The sequence below is a fragment of the Acipenser ruthenus genome, chromosome 42, assembly GCF_902713425.1.
Source record: "Acipenser ruthenus chromosome 42, fAciRut3.2 maternal haplotype, whole genome shotgun sequence".
Lineage (NCBI taxonomy): Eukaryota > Metazoa > Chordata > Actinopteri > Acipenseriformes > Acipenseridae > Acipenser > Acipenser ruthenus.
Genome location: NC_081230.1, coordinates 2,466,429 through 2,488,863, shown reverse-complemented (window position 1 = coordinate 2,488,863; position 22,435 = coordinate 2,466,429).

Sequence of the window (22,435 nt, the reverse complement as noted above, 5' to 3'; positions counted from 1 at the left end):
GCCGTCAATACACTAGATTCACCATCGATAATACCTCCAGGTTTACACTGATCAACGAGGCCGTCAATACACTAGATTCACCATCGATAATACCTCCAGGTTTACACTGATCAACGAGGCCGTCAATACACTAGATTTACCATCGATAATACCTCCAGGTTTACACTGATCAACGAGGCCGTCAATACACTAGATTCACCATCGATAATACCTCCAGGTTTACACTGATCAACGAGGCCGTCAATACACTAGATTTACCATCGATAATACCTCCAGGTTTACACTGATCAACGAGGCCGTCAATACACTAGATTTACCATCGATAATACCTCCAGGTTTACACTGATCAACGAGGCCGTCAATACACTAGATTCACCATCGATAATACCTCCAGGTTTACACTGATCAACGAGGCCGTCAATACACTAGATTCACCATCGATAATACCTCAAGGTTTACACTGATCAACGAGGCCGTCAATACACTAGATTTACCATCGATAATACCTCCAGGTTTACACTGATCAACGAGGCCGTCAATACACTAGATTTACCATCGATAATACCTCCAGGTTTACACTGATCAACGAGGCCGTCAATACACTAGATTTACCATCGATAATACCTCCAGGTTTACACTGATCAACGAGGCCGTCAATACACTAGATTTACCATCGATAATACCTCCAGGTTTACACTGATCAACGAGGCCGTCAATACACTAGATTTACCATCGATAATACCTCCAGGTTTACACTGATCAACGAGGCAGTCAATACACTAGATTTACCATCGATAATACCTCCAGGTTTACACTGATCAACGAGGCAGTCAATACACTAGATTTACCATCGATAATACCTCCAGGTTTACACTGATCAACGAGGCCGTCAATACACTAGATTCACCACCGATAATACCTCCAGGTTTACACTGATCAACGAGGCCGTCAATACACTAGATTTACCATCGATAATACCTCCAGGTTTACACTGATCAACGAGGCCGTCAATACACTAGATTCACCATCGATAATACCTCCAGGTTTACACTGATCAACGAGGCCGTCAATACACTAGATTCACCATCGATAATACCTCCAGGTTTACACTGATCAACGAGGCCGTCAATACACTAGATTTACCATCGATAATACCTCCAGGTTTACACTGATCAACGAGGCCGTCAATACACTAGATTTACCATCGATAACACCTCCAGGTTTACACTGATCAACAAGGCCGTCAATACACTAGATTCACCATCGATAACACCTCCAGGTTTACACTGATCAACGAGGCCGTCAATACACTAGATTCACCATCGATAACACCTCCAGGTTTACACTGATCAACGAGGCCGTCAATACACTAGATTTACCATCGATAATACCTCCAGGTTTACACTGATCAACGAGGCCGTCAATACACTAGATTTACCATCGATAATACCTCCAGGTTTACACTGATCAACGAGGCCGTCAATACACTAGATTTACCATCGATAATACCTCCAGGTTTACACTGATCAACGAGGCCGTCAATACACTAGATTTACCATCGATAATACCTCCAGGTTTACACTGATCAACGAGGCCGTCAATACACTAGATTTACCATCGATAATACCTCCAGGTTTACACTGATCAACGAGGCCGTCAATACACTAGATTTACCATCGATAATACCTCCAGGTTTACACTGATCAACGAGGCCGTCAATACACTAGATTCACCATCGATAATACCTCCAGGTTTACACTGATCAACGAGGCCGTCAATACACTAGATTTACCATCGATAATACCTCCAGGTTTACACTGATCAACGAGGCCGTCAATACACTAGATTTACCATCGATAATACCTCCAGGTTTACACTGATCAACGAGGCCGTCAATACACTAGATTTACCATCGATAATACCTCCAGGTTTACACTGATCAACGAGGCCGTCAATACACTAGATTTACCATCGATAATACCTCCAGGTTTACACTGATCAACGAGGCCGTCAATACACTAGATTCACCATCGATAATACCTCCAGGTTTACACTGATCAACGAGGCCGTCAATACACTAGATTCACCATCGATAATACCTCCAGGTTTACACTGATCAACGAGGCCGTCAATACACTAGATTCACCATCGATAACACCTCCAGGTTTACACTGATCAACGAGGCCGTCAATACACTAGATTTACCATCGATAATACCTCCAGGTTTACACTGATCAACGAGGCCGTCAATACACTAGATTTACCATCGATAATACCTCCAGGTTTACACTGATCAACGAGGCCGTCAATACACTAGATTTACCATCGATAATACCTCCAGGTTTACACTGATCAACGAGGCCGTCAATACACTAGATTTACCATCGATAATACCTCCAGGTTTACACTGATCAACGAGGCCGTCAATACACTAGATTTACCATCGATAATACCTCCAGGTTTACACTGATCAACGAGGCCGTCAATACACTAGATTTACCATCGATAATACCTCCAGGTTTACACTGATCAACGAGGCCGTCAATACACTAGATTTACCATCGATAATACCTCCAGGTTTACACTGATCAACGAGGCCGTCAATACACTAGATTTACCATCGATAATACCTCCAGGTTTACACTGATCAACGAGGCCGTCAATACACTAGATTCACCATCGATAATACCTCCAGGTTTACACTGATCAACGAGGCAGTCAATACACTAGATTTACCATCGATAATACCTCCAGGTTTACACTGATCAACGAGGCCGTCAATACACTAGATTCACCACCGATAATACCTCCAGGTTTACACTGATCAACGAGGCCGTCAATACACTAGATTTACCATCGATAATACCTCCAGGTTTACACTGACCAACGAGGCCGTCAATACACTAGATTCACCATCGATAATACCTCCAGGTTTACACTGATCAACGAGGCCGTCAATACACTAGATTCACCATCGATAATACCTCCAGGTTTACACTGATCAACGAGGCCGTCAATACACTAGATTTACCATCGATAATACCTCCAGGTTTACACTGATCAACGAGGCCGTCAATACACTAGATTTACCATCGATAATACCTCCAGGTTTACACTGATCAACGAGGCCGTCAATACACTAGATTCACCATCGATAATACCTCCAGGTTTACACTGATCAACGAGGCCGTCAATACACTAGATTCACCATCGATAATACCTCCAGGTTTACACTGATCAACGAGGCCGTCAATACACTAGATTTACCATCGATAATACCTCCAGGTTTACACTGATCAACGAGGCCGTCAATACACTAGATTTACCATCGATAATACCTCCAGGTTTACACTGATCAACGAGGCCGTCAATACACTAGATTTACCATCGATAATACCTCCAGGTTTACACTGATCAACGAGGCCGTCAATACACTAGATTTACCATCGATAATACCTCCAGGTTTACACTGATCAACGAGGCCGTCAATACACTAGATTTACCATCGATAATACCTCCAGGTTTACACTGATCAACGAGGCCGTCAATACACTAGATTTACCATCGATAATACCTCCAGGTTTACACTGATCAACGAGGCCGTCAATACACTAGATTTACCATCGATAATACCTCCAGGTTTACACTGATCAACGAGGCAGTCAATACACTAGATTTACCATCGATAATACCTCCAGGTTTACACTGATCAACGAGGCAGTCAATACACTAGATTTACCATCGATAATACCTCCAGGTTTACACTGATCAACGAGGCCGTCAATACACTAGATTCACCACCGATAATACCTCCAGGTTTACACTGATCAACGAGGCCGTCAATACACTAGATTTACCATCGATAATACCTCCAGGTTTACACTGATCAACGAGGCCGTCAATACACTAGATTCACCATCGATAATACCTCCAGGTTTACACTGATCAACGAGGCCGTCAATACACTAGATTCACCATCGATAATACCTCCAGGTTTACACTGATCAACGAGGCCGTCAATACACTAGATTTACCATCGATAATACCTCCAGGTTTACACTGATCAACGAGGCCGTCAATACACTAGATTTACCATCGATAATACCTCCAGGTTTACACTGATCAACAAGGCCGTCAATACACTAGATTCACCATCGATAACACCTCCAGGTTTACACTGATCAACGAGGCCGTCAATACACTAGATTCACCATCGATAACACCTCCAGGTTTACACTGATCAACGAGGCCGTCAATACACTAGATTTACCATCGATAATACCTCCAGGTTTACACTGATCAACGAGGCCGTCAATACACTAGATTTACCATCGATAATACCTCCAGGTTTACACTGATCAACGAGGCCGTCAATACACTAGATTTACCATCGATAATACCTCCAGGTTTACACTGATCAACGAGGCCGTCAATACACTAGATTTACCATCGATAATACCTCCAGGTTTACACTGATCAACGAGGCCGTCAATACACTAGATTTACCATCGATAATACCTCCAGGTTTACACTGATCAACGAGGCCGTCAATACACTAGATTTACCATCGATAATACCTCCAGGTTTACACTGATCAACGAGGCCGTCAATACACTAGATTCACCATCGATAATACCTCCAGGTTTACACTGATCAACGAGGCCGTCAATACACTAGATTTACCATCGATAATACCTCCAGGTTTACACTGATCAACGAGGCCGTCAATACACTAGATTTACCATCGATAATACCTCCAGGTTTACACTGATCAACGAGGCCGTCAATACACTAGATTTACCATCGATAATACCTCCAGGTTTACACTGATCAACGAGGCCGTCAATACACTAGATTTACCATCGATAATACCTCCAGGTTTACACTGATCAACGAGGCCGTCAATACACTAGATTCACCATCGATAATACCTCCAGGTTTACACTGATCAACGAGGCCGTCAATACACTAGATTCACCATCGATAATACCTCCAGGTTTACACTGATCAACGAGGCCGTCAATACACTAGATTCACCATCGATAACACCTCCAGGTTTACACTGATCAACGAGGCCGTCAATACACTAGATTTACCATCGATAATACCTCCAGGTTTACACTGATCAACGAGGCCGTCAATACACTAGATTTACCATCGATAATACCTCCAGGTTTACACTGATCAACGAGGCCGTCAATACACTAGATTTACCATCGATAATACCTCCAGGTTTACACTGATCAACGAGGCCGTCAATACACTAGATTTACCATCGATAATACCTCCAGGTTTACACTGATCAACGAGGCCGTCAATACACTAGATTTACCATCGATAATACCTCCAGGTTTACACTGATCAACGAGGCCGTCAATACACTAGATTTACCATCGATAATACCTCCAGGTTTACACTGATCAACGAGGCCGTCAATACACTAGATTTAGGGAACCAGGGAGAGAGGCAGATAGATAAGTTCCTGCTTTTTGTAATTTTAACCACTACATTTGGTGACATTGTAAGGTGGTGTTTGAATTGGCTGAGTTTGTGTGTGATTAGTACCAGGTGAGTGGCTAAATTGATTAGCAGTTGATTTTGCTATTTGATTGGTTTCCACACAGTTGAGTTGGTTCTTTTGCCAAGCAGGGGTAACAACATTTATTCAAGCAGCTTATTTTAGCGCCAGCACGAAGCGCCAGCCAACAGAAGAGCCTCAACAAAAGAGCCGGGAGTCTAGCTGTGGGAGTCGACAGGTAACCAGGTAACCAGCATTTGAAGCAAGATAGGTATTTGATCCTGCTCCTAGTAATTTTTCCATTAACTATATAGTATTACCTGGTGTTTCTAATTGGGGAGGAGTGTGTGGTTTTATCCCAGGCAGTGTGCTTATTTTGAGTACTTAATTTGTAATTTGTAAATTTGAATCAGGGTGGGTTAACTTGATTAGAGCAGTTTGCATTTGAATTGGTCTCCACACAGCTCCTGCAGTTGTGTGATCCCATCAAAGTGTGTGAAACTATTGTCTCCAGAGCAGTTAGCAGCTAGTTCCCTTGCTAAGTGAAGGGAGTTATTTAAGAGTGGGCATCTGGTAATTAGTTCAGTCTTCAGGGAACCAGGGAGAGAGGCAGATAGATAAGTTCCTGCTTTTTGTAATTTTAACCACTACATTTGGTGACATTGTAAGGTGGTGTTTGAATTGGCTGAGTTTGTGTGTGATTAGTACCAGGTGAGTGGCTAAATTGATTAGCAGTTGATTTTGCTATTTGATTGGTTTCCACACAGTTGAGTTGGTTCTTTTGCCAAGCAGGGGTAACAACATTTATTCAAGCAGCTTATTTTAGCGCCAGCACGAAGCGCCAGCCAACAGAAGAGCCTCAACAAAAGAGCCGGGAGTCTAGCTGTGGGAGTCGACAGGTAACCAGGTAACCAGCATTTGAAGCAAGATAGGTATTTGATCCTGCTCCTAGTAATTTTTCCATTAACTATATAGTATTACCTGGTGTTTCTAATTGGGGAGGAGTGTGTGGTTTTATCCCAGGCAGTGTGCTTATTTTGAGTACTTAATTTGTAATTTGTAAATTTGAATCAGGGTGGGTTAACTTGATTAGAGCAGTTTGCATTTGAATTGGTCTCCACACAGCTCCTGCAGTTGTGTGATCCCATCAAAGTGTGTGAAACTATTGTCTCCAGAGCAGTTAGCAGCTAGTTCCCTTGCTAAGTGAAGGGAGTTATTTAAGAGTGGGCATCTGGTAATTAGTTCAGTCTTCAGGGAACCAGGGAGAGAGGCAGATAGATAAGTTCCTGCTTTTTGTAATTTTAACCACTACATTTGGTGACATTGTAAGGTGGTGTTTGAATTGGCTGAGTTTGTGTGTGATTAGTACCAGGTGAGTGGCTAAATTGATTAGCAGTTGATTTTGCTATTTGATTGGTTTCCACACAGTTGAGTTGGTTCTTTTGCCAAGCAGGGGTAACAACATTTATTCAAGCAGCTTATTTTAGCGCCAGCACGAAGCGCCAGCCAACAGAAGAGCCTCAACAAAAGAGCCGGGAGTCTAGCTGTGGGAGTCGACAGGTAACCAGGTAACCAGCATTTGAAGCAAGATAGGTATTTGATCCTGCTCCTAGTAATTTTTCCATTAACTATATAGTATTACCTGGTGTTTCTAATTGGGGAGGAGTGTGTGGTTTTATCCCAGGCAGTGTGCTTATTTTGAGTACTTAATTTGTAATTTGTAAATTTGAATCAGGGTGGGTTAACTTGATTAGAGCAGTTTGCATTTGAATTGGTCTCCACACAGCTCCTGCAGTTGTGTGATCCCATCAAAGTGTGTGAAACTATTGTCTCCAGAGCAGTTAGCAGCTAGTTCCCTTGCTAAGTGAAGGGAGTTATTTAAGAGTGGGCATCTGGTAATTAGTTCAGTCTTCAGGGAACCAGGGAGAGAGGCAGATAGATAAGTTCCTGCTTTTTGTAATTTTAACCACTACATTTGGTGACATTGTAAGGTGGTGTTTGAATTGGCTGAGTTTGTGTGTGATTAGTACCAGGTGAGTGGCTAAATTGATTAGCAGTTGATTTTGCTATTTGATTGGTTTCCACACAGTTGAGTTGGTTCTTTTGCCAAGCAGGGGTAACAACATTTATTCAAGCAGCTTATTTTAGCGCCAGCACGAAGCGCCAGCCAACAGAAGAGCCTCAACAAAAGAGCCGGGAGTCTAGCTGTGGGAGTCGACAGGTAACCAGGTAACCAGCATTTGAAGCAAGATAGGTATTTGATCCTGCTCCTAGTAATTTTTCCATTAACTATATAGTATTACCTGGTGTTTCTAATTGGGGAGGAGTGTGTGGTTTTATCCCAGGCAGTGTGCTTATTTTGAGTACTTAATTTGTAATTTGTAAATTTGAATCAGGGTGGGTTAACTTGATTAGAGCAGTTTGCATTTGAATTGGTCTCCACACAGCTCCTGCAGTTGTGTGATCCCATCAAAGTGTGTGAAACTATTGTCTCCAGAGCAGTTAGCAGCTAGTTCCCTTGCTAAGTGAAGGGAGTTATTTAAGAGTGGGCATCTGGTAATTAGTTCAGTCTTCAGGGAACCAGGGAGAGAGGCAGATAGATAAGTTCCTGCTTTTTGTAATTTTAACCACTACATTTGGTGACATTGTAAGGTGGTGTTTGAATTGGCTGAGTTTGTGTGTGATTAGTACCAGGTGAGTGGCTAAATTGATTAGCAGTTGATTTTGCTATTTGATTGGTTTCCACACAGTTGAGTTGGTTCTTTTGCCAAGCAGGGGTAACAACATTTATTCAAGCAGCTTATTTTAGCGCCAGCACGAAGCGCCAGCCAACAGAAGAGCCTCAACAAAAGAGCCGGGAGTCTAGCTGTGGGAGTCGACAGGTAACCAGGTAACCAGCATTTGAAGCAAGATAGGTATTTGATCCTGCTCCTAGTAATTTTTCCATTAACTATATAGTATTACCTGGTGTTTCTAATTGGGGAGGAGTGTGTGGTTTTATCCCAGGCAGTGTGCTTATTTTGAGTACTTAATTTGTAATTTGTAAATTTGAATCAGGGTGGGTTAACTTGATTAGAGCAGTTTGCATTTGAATTGGTCTCCACACAGCTCCTGCAGTTGTGTGATCCCATCAAAGTGTGTGAAACTATTGTCTCCAGAGCAGTTAGCAGCTAGTTCCCTTGCTAAGTGAAGGGAGTTATTTAAGAGTGGGCATCTGGTAATTAGTTCAGTCTTCAGGGAACCAGGGAGAGAGGCAGATAGATAAGTTCCTGCTTTTTGTAATTTTAACCACTACATTTGGTGACATTGTAAGGTGGTGTTTGAATTGGCTGAGTTTGTGTGTGATTAGTACCAGGTGAGTGGCTAAATTGATTAGCAGTTGATTTTGCTATTTGATTGGTTTCCACACAGTTGAGTTGGTTCTTTTGCCAAGCAGGGGTAACAACATTTATTCAAGCAGCTTATTTTAGCGCCAGCACGAAGCGCCAGCCAACAGAAGAGCCTCAACAAAAGAGCCGGGAGTCTAGCTGTGGGAGTCGACAGGTAACCAGGTAACCAGCATTTGAAGCAAGATAGGTATTTGATCCTGCTCCTAGTAATTTTTCCATTAACTATATAGTATTACCTGGTGTTTCTAATTGGGGAGGAGTGTGTGGTTTTATCCCAGGCAGTGTGCTTATTTTGAGTACTTAATTTGTAATTTGTAAATTTGAATCAGGGTGGGTTAACTTGATTAGAGCAGTTTGCATTTGAATTGGTCTCCACACAGCTCCTGCAGTTGTGTGATCCCATCAAAGTGTGTGAAACTATTGTCTCCAGAGCAGTTAGCAGCTAGTTCCCTTGCTAAGTGAAGGGAGTTATTTAAGAGTGGGCATCTGGTAATTAGTTCAGTCTTCAGGGAACCAGGGAGAGAGGCAGATAGATAAGTTCCTGCTTTTTGTAATTTTAACCACTACATTTGGTGACATTGTAAGGTGGTGTTTGAATTGGCTGAGTTTGTGTGTGATTAGTACCAGGTGAGTGGCTAAATTGATTAGCAGTTGATTTTGCTATTTGATTGGTTTCCACACAGTTGAGTTGGTTCTTTTGCCAAGCAGGGGTAACAACATTTATTCAAGCAGCTTATTTTAGCGCCAGCACGAAGCGCCAGCCAACAGAAGAGCCTCAACAAAAGAGCCGGGAGTCTAGCTGTGGGAGTCGACAGGTAACCAGGTAACCAGCATTTGAAGCAAGATAGGTATTTGATCCTGCTCCTAGTAATTTTTCCATTAACTATATAGTATTACCTGGTGTTTCTAATTGGGGAGGAGTGTGTGGTTTTATCCCAGGCAGTGTGCTTATTTTGAGTACTTAATTTGTAATTTGTAAATTTGAATCAGGGTGGGTTAACTTGATTAGAGCAGTTTGCATTTGAATTGGTCTCCACACAGCTCCTGCAGTTGTGTGATCCCATCAAAGTGTGTGAAACTATTGTCTCCAGAGCAGTTAGCAGCTAGTTCCCTTGCTAAGTGAAGGGAGTTATTTAAGAGTGGGCATCTGGTAATTAGTTCAGTCTTCAGGGAACCAGGGAGAGAGGCAGATAGATAAGTTCCTGCTTTTTGTAATTTTAACCACTACATTTGGTGACATTGTAAGGTGGTGTTTGAATTGGCTGAGTTTGTGTGTGATTAGTACCAGGTGAGTGGCTAAATTGATTAGCAGTTGATTTTGCTATTTGATTGGTTTCCACACAGTTGAGTTGGTTCTTTTGCCAAGCAGGGGTAACAACATTTATTCAAGCAGCTTATTTTAGCGCCAGCACGAAGCGCCAGCCAACAGAAGAGCCTCAACAAAAGAGCCGGGAGTCTAGCTGTGGGAGTCGACAGGTAACCAGGTAACCAGCATTTGAAGCAAGATAGGTATTTGATCCTGCTCCTAGTAATTTTTCCATTAACTATATAGTATTACCTGGTGTTTCTAATTGGGGAGGAGTGTGTGGTTTTATCCCAGGCAGTGTGCTTATTTTGAGTACTTAATTTGTAATTTGTAAATTTGAATCAGGGTGGGTTAACTTGATTAGAGCAGTTTGCATTTGAATTGGTCTCCACACAGCTCCTGCAGTTGTGTGATCCCATCAAAGTGTGTGAAACTATTGTCTCCAGAGCAGTTAGCAGCTAGTTCCCTTGCTAAGTGAAGGGAGTTATTTAAGAGTGGGCATCTGGTAATTAGTTCAGTCTTCAGGGAACCAGGGAGAGAGGCAGATAGATAAGTTCCTGCTTTTTGTAATTTTAACCACTACATTTGGTGACATTGTAAGGTGGTGTTTGAATTGGCTGAGTTTGTGTGTGATTAGTACCAGGTGAGTGGCTAAATTGATTAGCAGTTGATTTTGCTATTTGATTGGTTTCCACACAGTTGAGTTGGTTCTTTTGCCAAGCAGGGGTAACAACATTTATTCAAGCAGCTTATTTTAGCGCCAGCACGAAGCGCCAGCCAACAGAAGAGCCTCAACAAAAGAGCCGGGAGTCTAGCTGTGGGAGTCGACAGGTAACCAGGTAACCAGCATTTGAAGCAAGATAGGTATTTGATCCTGCTCCTAGTAATTTTTCCATTAACTATATAGTATTACCTGGTGTTTCTAATTGGGGAGGAGTGTGTGGTTTTATCCCAGGCAGTGTGCTTATTTTGAGTACTTAATTTGTAATTTGTAAATTTGAATCAGGGTGGGTTAACTTGATTAGAGCAGTTTGCATTTGAATTGGTCTCCACACAGCTCCTGCAGTTGTGTGATCCCATCAAAGTGTGTGAAACTATTGTCTCCAGAGCAGTTAGCAGCTAGTTCCCTTGCTAAGTGAAGGGAGTTATTTAAGAGTGGGCATCTGGTAATTAGTTCAGTCTTCAGGGAACCAGGGAGAGAGGCAGATAGATAAGTTCCTGCTTTTTGTAATTTTAACCACTACATTTGGTGACATTGTAAGGTGGTGTTTGAATTGGCTGAGTTTGTGTGTGATTAGTACCAGGTGAGTGGCTAAATTGATTAGCAGTTGATTTTGCTATTTGATTGGTTTCCACACAGTTGAGTTGGTTCTTTTGCCAAGCAGGGGTAACAACATTTATTCAAGCAGCTTATTTTAGCGCCAGCACGAAGCGCCAGCCAACAGAAGAGCCTCAACAAAAGAGCCGGGAGTCTAGCTGTGGGAGTCCAGCGAGGGGAGGCCTGCGCTGAGACGCTGTTCGACTAGATCCGAACCTCCCAGCGCTCTGGAAGAAGCCATCTACTAGTCAGGTCTGTATCCTCCACCCCACTGCTCCTACTGTGCCTTTTGTCTTGCTTGTCCTGCTATGACTGTCTCTCACATCCCTGTTCTGTCCTCCCGTCCTCGTCCTCTGCCCTCCCTCCGCTGTTGCTCCTCCAACCCCTCTAACCTCATTTCTCTGCCTCTCCCCCCCTCCCGCACACTCTCTGGTGCACTCTGGAACTGTCACTCTTCTGCTAACAAAGCTGATTTCATCTCTGCCTTTGCCTCCCACCTCTCGCTCGATTTCCTTGCTCTCACTGAAACCTGGCTGTCCCCTGATAACACTGTTACTCCTGCTGCCCTGTCCTCTCTCTACGTCCTGTCCCATACCCCGCGTCTCACCGGACGGGGAGGTGGGACGGGTCTTCTCCTCTCTCCCTCCTTACTCTTTTCTGTCCCCTCTGATCTCACCTCCCTCTCTGTCACTACCTTTGAATTTCATGCAGTCCAACTAACCTCTCCCTGTCAACTCCTGCTCATTGTTTTGTACCGCCCCCCTGGGCCTCTCACTCACTTTCTGGATGAACTCGACTATCTACTCTCCTCCCTCCCCTCTCTGTCTACCCCGACTGTCCTGTTGGGTGACTTCAACATCCATCTCTCCAACCCCAGCCACTCTGCTGGATTCCTCCCTCTCCTTCACTCCTTCGACTTCTGTCTCTCTCCGTCCCCTCCTACCCACAAAGCTGGCCGTCAACTGGACCTCACCTTCTCCAGGGCCTGCTGCCCCTCCAACCTCTCTGTCACCCCCCTGGACCTCTCTGATCACTATTTCATCTCTTTTTCTCTGTCTCTCCCCCCTCTCCCTGCTCCTCCTACCCCCACTGTCACCTCTCGCCGTAACCTCCGCTCTCTCTCCCCCTCTGTCCTTGCCTCCACTGCTCTCTCTCACCTCCCTCCTATCGACTCCTTTTCACAACTCTCCGTAGACTCTGCTACCTCCACCCTCTTCTCCTCACTCACCTCCTCCCTCGACTCCCTCTGTCCCCTCACCTCCCGACCCGCTCGCCCCTCCCCTCCCCATCCCTGGCTCTCCTCTGTGCTCCGCTCGGCAAGAATCACACTGCGATCTGCTGAAAAGAAATGGAAGAGAACCAAACTCCCTGCTGCCCTAGACCTTTACCGCACTCTTCTCTCCTCCTTCTCCTCTACTCTCTCCTCTGCTAAATGTGCTTATTTCCAATCTGTAATCCAAGCCTCCACTAACAACCCACGTAAACTATTCTCTACCTTCTCCTCCCTCCTAAACCCTCCCCCCCCTCCTCCTCCCTCCTCTATCTCCCCTGACGACTTTGCCTCCTTCTTCTCTTCTAAAATCTCAGATATCCGCAAACTCTTTAACACCTCTCCCTCCCCCGCACCCCCTCCTGCTCCAACCCCTACACCCACTACATCCCCTACTAACTCGCCCTCCCTCTCCACCTTCTTGCCCCTCTCAGACTCTGACCTCTCCTCCCTGCTCCAGGGTCACAAACCCACCACGTGTGCCTTGGACCCCCTCCCCACTCACCTCTTTCAAGCTGCTGCTCCTGCTCTACTCCCCTTCATCTCCTCCCTCCTCAACACCTCTCTACTTTCTGGCATCTTCCCCTCTGCCTTCAAAAAAGCCTCTATCACTCCCCTCCTCAAAAAACCTACCCTCGACCCCACCTCCCTCCAGAGCTACCGTCCTGTCTCCCTCCTACCCTTCCTCTCCAAAACCCTCGAGCGGACTGTACACCGCCAGCTCTCTGCTTTCCTGTCCAACCACTCTCTGCTTGACCCTCTCCAATCTGGCTTCCGCTCTGCTCACTCCACTGAAACCGCCCTTCTCTCTGTCACCAACTCACTTAAGTGTGCCCGAGCTGCCTCTCTCTCCTCTGTCCTAATTCTCCTCGACCTCTCTGCTGCCTTTGACACTGTTGATCACTCTATTCTACTATCATCTCTTGCTGACCTGGGGATCTCTGGCACTGCTCTGGCCTGGTTCTCCTCCTACCTCTCCAACCGCACTTACCAGGTAACCTGGCGTGGAGCAACCTCCACACCTCACCCTCTCTTGACTGGAGTCCCCCAAGGGTCAGTCTTGGGTCCTCTCCTGTTCTCTCTCTACACCCGCTCCCTGGGCCCCCTCATCGCATCCTATGGTTTCTCATACCATTTCTATGCTGATGATGCTCAGATTTTCCTCTCCTTCCCCACCTCTGACTCCACCATCTCCTCCCGTATCTCTACCTGTCTGTCTGCTATTTCCTCCTGGATGCACTCGCATCACCTCAAACTCAACCTCTCTAAATCTGACCTCCTTTTCTTTCCCTCCTCCTCCCCCTCCTCTGATCTCTCTATCTCTGTTCCTCTGGAATCTACCACACTCTCTCCCTCTTCCTCAGCTAAAAACCTTGGAGTCACCCTGGACCCCTGCCTCTCTTATTCCCAGCACATCTCCACTCTGGCACGCACTTGCAGATTCTTCCTGAGCAACATCCGAAGAATCCGACCCTTCCTCACCAACTATGCTACCCAGCTCCTGGTCCAGGCCCTGGTACTCTCCCGCCTAGACTACTGCAACTCCCTCCTGGCTGGCCTCCCTGCGTCTGCCACCCGTCCGCTCCAGCTCATCCAGAACTCTGCTGCTCGCCTGGTGTTCTCTCTACCTCGCTTCGCCCACGCTACTCCACTACTCCGCTCGCTCCACTGGCTCCCGATCACCGCTCGCATCCAGTTCAAGACTCTTGTACTAGCCTACAGATGCCTTGATCAGACTGCACCCAGCTACCTCCAGACCCTCATCTCTCCCTACACCCCCACTCGACCTCTCCGCTCCGCCTGCACTAGAAGACTGGCTCTACCTCCGCTACGCTCCCCTGCCTCCCGAGCCCGCTCCTTCTCCACCCTTGCTCCGCAGTGGTGGAACGACCTTCCTACAGATGTCAGGACTGCCCAGTCCCTGACCACATTCCGGCGCCTCCTTAAGACTCACCTCTTCAAACAGCACCTGTAGAACTCCTCTGTTGTATCCTGGGACACTATCACCCTTCATTTAAATATGCTTTATTTTGCTCTTATCTGCCCCCTATTTTACTGCATTTAATCCTGTACCTCAGAATATTGTAATCTCCCAAGTGTTTAATCTGTAGTATTTTGTACTTAATCATATCCTGATGTAACTATCACTACTTAATCATATCCTGATGTAACTTTCACTATTATCTGCTGTATTATTGAATTGTGGTTTGTCACACTTGAGAATTATTGTATTTCTTGTTCTTATTGTATGACTTATATTGTAACACTTGAATGTATTTGTATTTGCTTGCGATTGAAAGTCGCCCTGGATAAGGGCGTCTGCTAAGAAATAAATAATAATAATAATAATAATTTACCATCGATAATACCTCCAGGTTTACACTGATCAACGAGGCCGTCAATACACTAGATTTACCATCGATAATACCTCCAGGTTTACACTGATCAACGAGGCCGTCAATACACTAGATTCACCATCGATAATACCTCCAGGTTTACACTGATCAACGAGGCAGTCAATACACTAGATTTACCATCGATAATACCTCCAGGTTTACACTGATCAACGAGGCCGTCAATACACTAGATTCACCACCGATAATACCTCCAGGTTTACACTGATCAACGAGGCCGTCAATACACTAGATTTACCATCGATAATACCTCCAGGTTTACACTGACCAACGAGGCCGTCAATACACTAGATTCACCATCGATAATACCTCCAGGTTTACACTGATCAACGAGGCCGTCAATACACTAGATTCACCATCGATAATACCTCCAGGTTTACACTGATCAACGAGGCCGTCAATACACTAGATTTACCATCGATAATACCTCCAGGTTTACACTGATCAACGAGGCCGTCAATACACTAGATTTACCATCGATAATACCTCCAGGTTTACACTGATCAACGAGGCCGTCAATACACTAGATTCACCATCGATAATACCTCCAGGTTTACACTGATCAACGAGGCCGTCAATACACTAGATTCACCATCGATAATACCTCCAGGTTTACACTGATCAACGAGGCCGTCAATACACTAGATTCACCATCGATAATACCTCCAGGTTTACACTGATCAACGAGGCCGTCAATACACTAGATTTACCATCGATAATACCTCCAGGTTTACACTGATCAACGAGGCCGTCAATACACTAGATTTACCATCGATAATACCTCCAGGTTTACACTGATCAACGAGGCCGTCAATACACTAGATTTACCATCGATAATACCTCCAGGTTTACACTGATCAACGAGGCCGTCAATACACTAGATTTACCATCGATAATACCTCCAGGTTTACACTGATCAACGAGGCCGTCAATACACTAGATTTACCATCGATAATACCTCCAGGTTTACACTGATCAACGAGGCAGTCAATACACTAGATTTACCATCGATAATACCTCCAGGTTTACACTGATCAACGAGGCCGTCAATACACTAGATTCACCACCGATAATACCTCCAGGTTTACACTGATCAACGAGGCCGTCAATACACTAGATTCACCATCGATAATACCTCCAGGTTTACACTGATCAACGAGGCCGTCAATACACTAGATTCACCATCGATAATACCTCCAGGTTTACACTGATCAACGAGGCCGTCAATACACTAGATTCACCATCGATAATACCTCCAGGTTTACACTGATCAACGAGGCCGTCAATACACTAGATTTACCATCGATAATACCTCCAGGTTTACACTGATCAACGAGGCCGTCAATACACTAGATTCACCATCGATAATACCTCCAGGTTTACACTGATCAACGAGGCCGTCAATACACTAGATTTACCATCGATAATACCTCCAGGTTTACACTGATCAACGAGGCCGTCAATACACTAGATTTACCATCGATAATACCTCCAGGTTTACACTGATCAACGAGGCCGTCAATACACTAGATTTACCATCGATAATACCTCCAGGTTTACACTGATCAACGAGGCCGTCAATACACTAGATTTACCATCGATAATACCTCCAGGTTTACACTGATCAACGAGGCCGTCAATACACTAGATTTACCATCGATAATACCTCCAGGTTTACACTGATCAACGAGGCAGTCAATACACTAGATTTACCATCGATAATACCTCCAGGTTTACACTGATCAACGAGGCCGTCAATACACTAGATTCACCACCGATAATACCTCCAGGTTTACACTGATCAACGAGGCCGTCAATACACTAGATTCACCATCGATAATACCTCCAGGTTTACACTGATCAACGAGGCCGTCAATACACTAGATTCACCATCGATAATACCTCCAGGTTTACACTGATCAACGAGGCCGTCAATACACTAGATTTACCATCGATAATACCTCCAGGTTTACACTGATCAACGAGGCCGTCAATACACTAGATTTACCATCGATAATACCTCCAGGTTTACACTGATCAACGAGGCCGTCAATACACTAGATTTACCATCGATAATACCTCCAGGTTTACACTGATCAACGAGGCCGTCAATACACTAGATTTACCATCGATAATACCTCCAGGTTTACACTGATCAACGAGGCCGTCAATACACTAGATTTACCATCGATAATACCTCCAGGTTTACACTGATCAACGAGGCCGTCAATACACTAGATTTACCATCGATAATACCTCCAGGTTTACACTGATCAACGAGGCAGTCAATACACTAGATTCACCATCGATAATACCTCCAGGTTTACACTGATCAACGAGGCCGTCAATACACTAGATTCACCACCGATAATACCTCCAGGTTTACACTGATCAACGAGGCCGTCAATACACTAGATTCACCATCGATAATACCTCCAGGTTTACACTGATCAACGAGGCCGTCAATACACTAGATTCACCATCGATAATACCTCCAGGTTTACACTGATCAACGAGGCCGTCAATACACTAGATTCACCATCGATAATACCTCCAGGTTTACACTGATCAACGAGGCCGTCAATACACTAGATTCACCATCGATAATACCTCCAGGTTTACACTGATCAACGAGGCCGTCAATACACTAGATTCACCATCGATAATACCTCCAGGTTTACACTGATCAACGAGGCCGTCAATACACTAGATTTACCATCGATAATACCTCCAGGTTTACACTGATCAACGAGGCCGTCAATACACTAGATTTACCATCGATAATACCTCCAGGTTTACACTGATCAACGAGGCCGTCAATACACTAGATTTACCATCGATAATACCTCCAGGTTTACACTGATCAACGAGGCCGTCAATACACTAGATTTACCATCGATAATACCTCCAGGTTTACACTGATCAACGAGGCCGTCAATACACTAGATTTACCATCGATAATACCTCCAGGTTTACACTGATCAACGAGGCAGTCAATACACTAGATTCACCATCGATAATACCTCCAGGTTTACACTGATCAACGAGGCCGTCAATACACTAGATTCACCACCGATAATACCTCCAGGTTTACACTGATCAACGAGGCCGTCAATACACTAGATTTACCATCGATAATACCTCCAGGTTTACACTGATCAACGAGGCAGTCAATACACTAGATTTACCATCGATAATACCTCCAGGTTTACACTGATCAACGAGGCCGTCAATACACTAGATTTACCATCGATAACACCTCCAGGTTTACACTGATCAACGTCCCTGGTCGTGTTATAGCGCAGATTTCAGCAGATCTGCACAGAATCAGAGATGCGCGTTCTGCGAGGGCTGCTGCGTGACATCGCTCAACTCCACCCACAGAAATTTGTGCAGATTCTGCAGACCAGCACAGCTTTGAAAAGTTAATGCGGGAGGCTGGCTGCGTCTGTGAACCACAGAGACGATGCAGAGATCACGAGTGACCTGCTAATCGCAATGCAGATAACCACTAAAACTACTGCTGTTAGTTGAGGCGAACAACATCTTATCATAAGAACATAAGAAAGTTGACAAATGTGAGGAGGCCCCATTCGGCCCATCTTGCTCGTTTGGTTGTTAGTAGCTGATTGATCCCAGAATCTCCTCAAGCAGCTTCTTGAAGGATCCCAGGGTGTCAGCTTCAACAACATTACTGGGAGTTGGTTCGAGACTCCCACAATTCACTGTGTAAAAACGTGCCTCCTATTTTCTGTTCTAAATACCTAGAGTCCTGTGTTTTTCGCAAATACGAAATAACATGAAATGTAACTAAATAAAACGACATGTAAATATAAAAAGGAATAACACAAAAAATCATTATAAAACAACAAACATAGTGACATTTTTAAATTGTGAGGTTTATACATAAATACTTGAAATAAATACTTGCAATCGTAGTTAACACAGTACGACTAATCATAACACAGTCTGAAGGGAAACGGAAGCTCTGGGCAGAAGGATAATTTGGAGCGAGTCTTTTGGGAATGAATTGTGATGGAAGAGATGTTTGTTTGTAAAATGCCCGAACCGCTCATAACAATTAAACAACGCTGCAAAGAATTTGAGCATGAGGGGATGTGTGCAGCTGACGGTGACAAAATAATGACGTGCAGATTGTGCAACTGTCGGCTGGAACGGGCGTCGAAACATACCGTAGCAATAGCAATAGCTGTTTATTACTTTTGAGAAAATAGGACTTGTTTGCTTGTACAGTATTTTGTATTAGTTTGGTAGTTCTGTGTTTTATTTCAAGTGGTGTATACTTTGCACTGCAGCAAATGCTGTTCTGGTTTTGAATGAATCTGCTTTGCTTAGTGTTTAAATACTGAGAAACCCCGAGCTTGCTGTGTACTGCAGCCCTGCTTCAGTACAATGGGATTGAAATACAATTCATACTGTTTATGTGTAAACATGTATTTTTTAAAATGTTGTCTTATTGTATTTTCATAGAGGTCATGGGCAGTATTTACTGTAAATAGATATAAAAGAGTGGGGGACTGTACATTACTGTTACTGCCGCTAATGAGAAATTATTTTTCTGAGAGGTCTGTTTGTCAGAATGTTTTTAAAAAATCGGATAATGTTTAATACAAAATATGCATGTAGTTCAAACATGACGTGTACTATTATTGATATACATTTATTTGAGTTGTTTTTTAATGTGTATCTGTAATAAAACGACATTTGTGACAAAAAACAAAAAAATTATTTAAAAATAAATAAAAATAATTTCACAGGGCTCTATAAACACCCCTTTGTCTAATCTCCACACACATACATAATTAAATGAGATGTAAAATAATAATAATAACAACTTAAAAAAATCCCTAGACAATGTTGTTTATGTATCACCTTAAAATAAGTACTACATAAATAAATAGAGTGTGTTCTCATCGCAATTGGCGATCAAAGAAATAATAAAGTAAAAGAGATCAAATCAAATGGCATATCCTCAAAGTGATTACTGTGAAGTCGTGTGCATTGCCAGTGTTATAAGGGGATGCTGTGTTGTGTTTTCAAGCGCTTCACTGAGCTGCGCTGCAAAGTTTGGAGACGCGCTTCTCTGGAAGCTGCGTGTGACGTCAGAAACACAGCAGCCAGGAGCAGCCGGCGCAGCGAGCTCTGGGTAACAGAACGCAACCAATGTGTACCCGCGAGATCAGGGCGGGAAATTCTGGTCCTGGACGGCCGGGGTCCCTCCTGGACTTCGTTCCAACTGACCAATGAAGCTGCTAATAAGCACTTAATTAGTGCAATTGTAGCACCCACAAGATTTAAGTAAAGTACTTACGTGTTTAAACCTGTGTGATATCTGGAAAATGCCTATTTTTGGTGTAAACTAAAATTCTGTAGTTTAGGAGGCAGCCTGTTGGTGGCGCCATTCGAGAGAGACTGCTATAGATCTGCATTGTTACTTACTCTTCAGAATGTCACTGACCACTGAAGCAGCAACACTGACTCTGTCTCTCTTAACTGATATATTCAGAAAAAAATATAAATCTGCCACGGGACTCGACAGCGATACCGAGGACCTGTTCCACAATTAAGTAATTTAGGGTACAGTTTTAACACAAACCAGGAGGGACACCGGCACCGGAATTGCCCACCCCTGCGGCTAGATGGTTTCAGAACAAGGCAAATCTGGCAGCGCTGGGGCTGGCAGACTGTAACTGGAGGATGAGAATAAAAAGAAACACGCTTACACAGCCTCGCCGCTTCAGAAATACAACACACACATAAAACAATGCGCAGCTACCCTACAACAACCCGACCCTTTCGAAATAATACAGTATGACAGCGTTCTACAGTTTTAAAACACATTTTAAAATTCAATGAAGACTCGCTTGCCTCCTATCTACCGTCCCTGTGTTTGTCTGCATTCCACAGAACGGGGGAGGCACTGCAGAACGAGGAATATACCAATCGCAAAATACAAACTGTTCAGCTCGGTTTGGCAATTCATCTAATATGGACCGCACAGGGAATTGGGATACCGGGGATCTTTTAATTAAAAACGAATGACTTTCAATTTTAACATCGTAAATGAGATTTCCGCCCCCCCTTCCTCTTCTCTATGCGGAGTTGGTATAATCCGGTATTATCAATCAGGACGCTGTGGCTGAAGGAGGTATGACACAGGCCCGGTTTTTGGGATGGAACCGCATAACAGTCTCGCGGTTTGATTGGTCCATGTCTGTCACATGAATATGTCGTCACACGAGTGGAAGCGCTTCTGTGGTGGTGTACTTTTTTTCTTTCAAGTAGCATATATCTATAATCGTTTTTGCGATATATTTTAATATAAAACATATACGCTATTGCAGTTTTGTTAGAGGATATATTAGTTTATCTCTAATGTAATCATAGTTTTACATATAGACTGCCCCTTTTTTTTATTTACGTCGCAAATTCTGGGTCGCTTTGCTTTTCAGATAACGTCCCAAATTCTGGGCCGCTTTGTATTTTTGAATTCAGCCCAGTTTTGGGGACTCAGCTGACAGCCGAGCTTCTAAGTCATCCATGCAGTTTACCATAAACTGGATCGTGAATTCATTTGAGAGTAACCCTTAGTACATGAATCAAAGTGAATGTATTTTTTAATCTTTTTTTTTTTTTTTTTATGAAAAAACAGAAATAAAATGTAAATGTTAAAAACACGTATTTCTTATTATGAAGAAACTACATTGCACTGAAATAGATACGTGAAAATTAATTAAAGCAGTCGTTTTCCTTTATTAAAGACAAATATTAAAACACATTTTTGGGAAGGAACATGGTATTCCGAAAAAAGGACATCTCATTTTCTTATGTAACGTCCATCAATATATTGTAGTGTTTCAGGTTCTTTTTGGACAAAAAATGAGACTGCAACTGTGAGTAGATGAAGGCCGTTTATTTTGACAATAATTAAATAATCACAAAATAAAATCATAAAGTGAGGGTACGGAGACTGGGAGTCGACAGTGAAAATTAATGATTGTAGTAATTTTTCTTTTACCCTATCCTTCCCAGTCTTTTCCCCGCCCCTCTTTTGCGCAAAACCTGAACTCCAATTCCCCTCCACACGCATGTACCACCATGTGACCCCTGCACGCACACACCACCATGCAACCCCGGCACGCACACACCACCATACAACCCCTGCACACACACACCACCATGCAACCCCTGCACACACA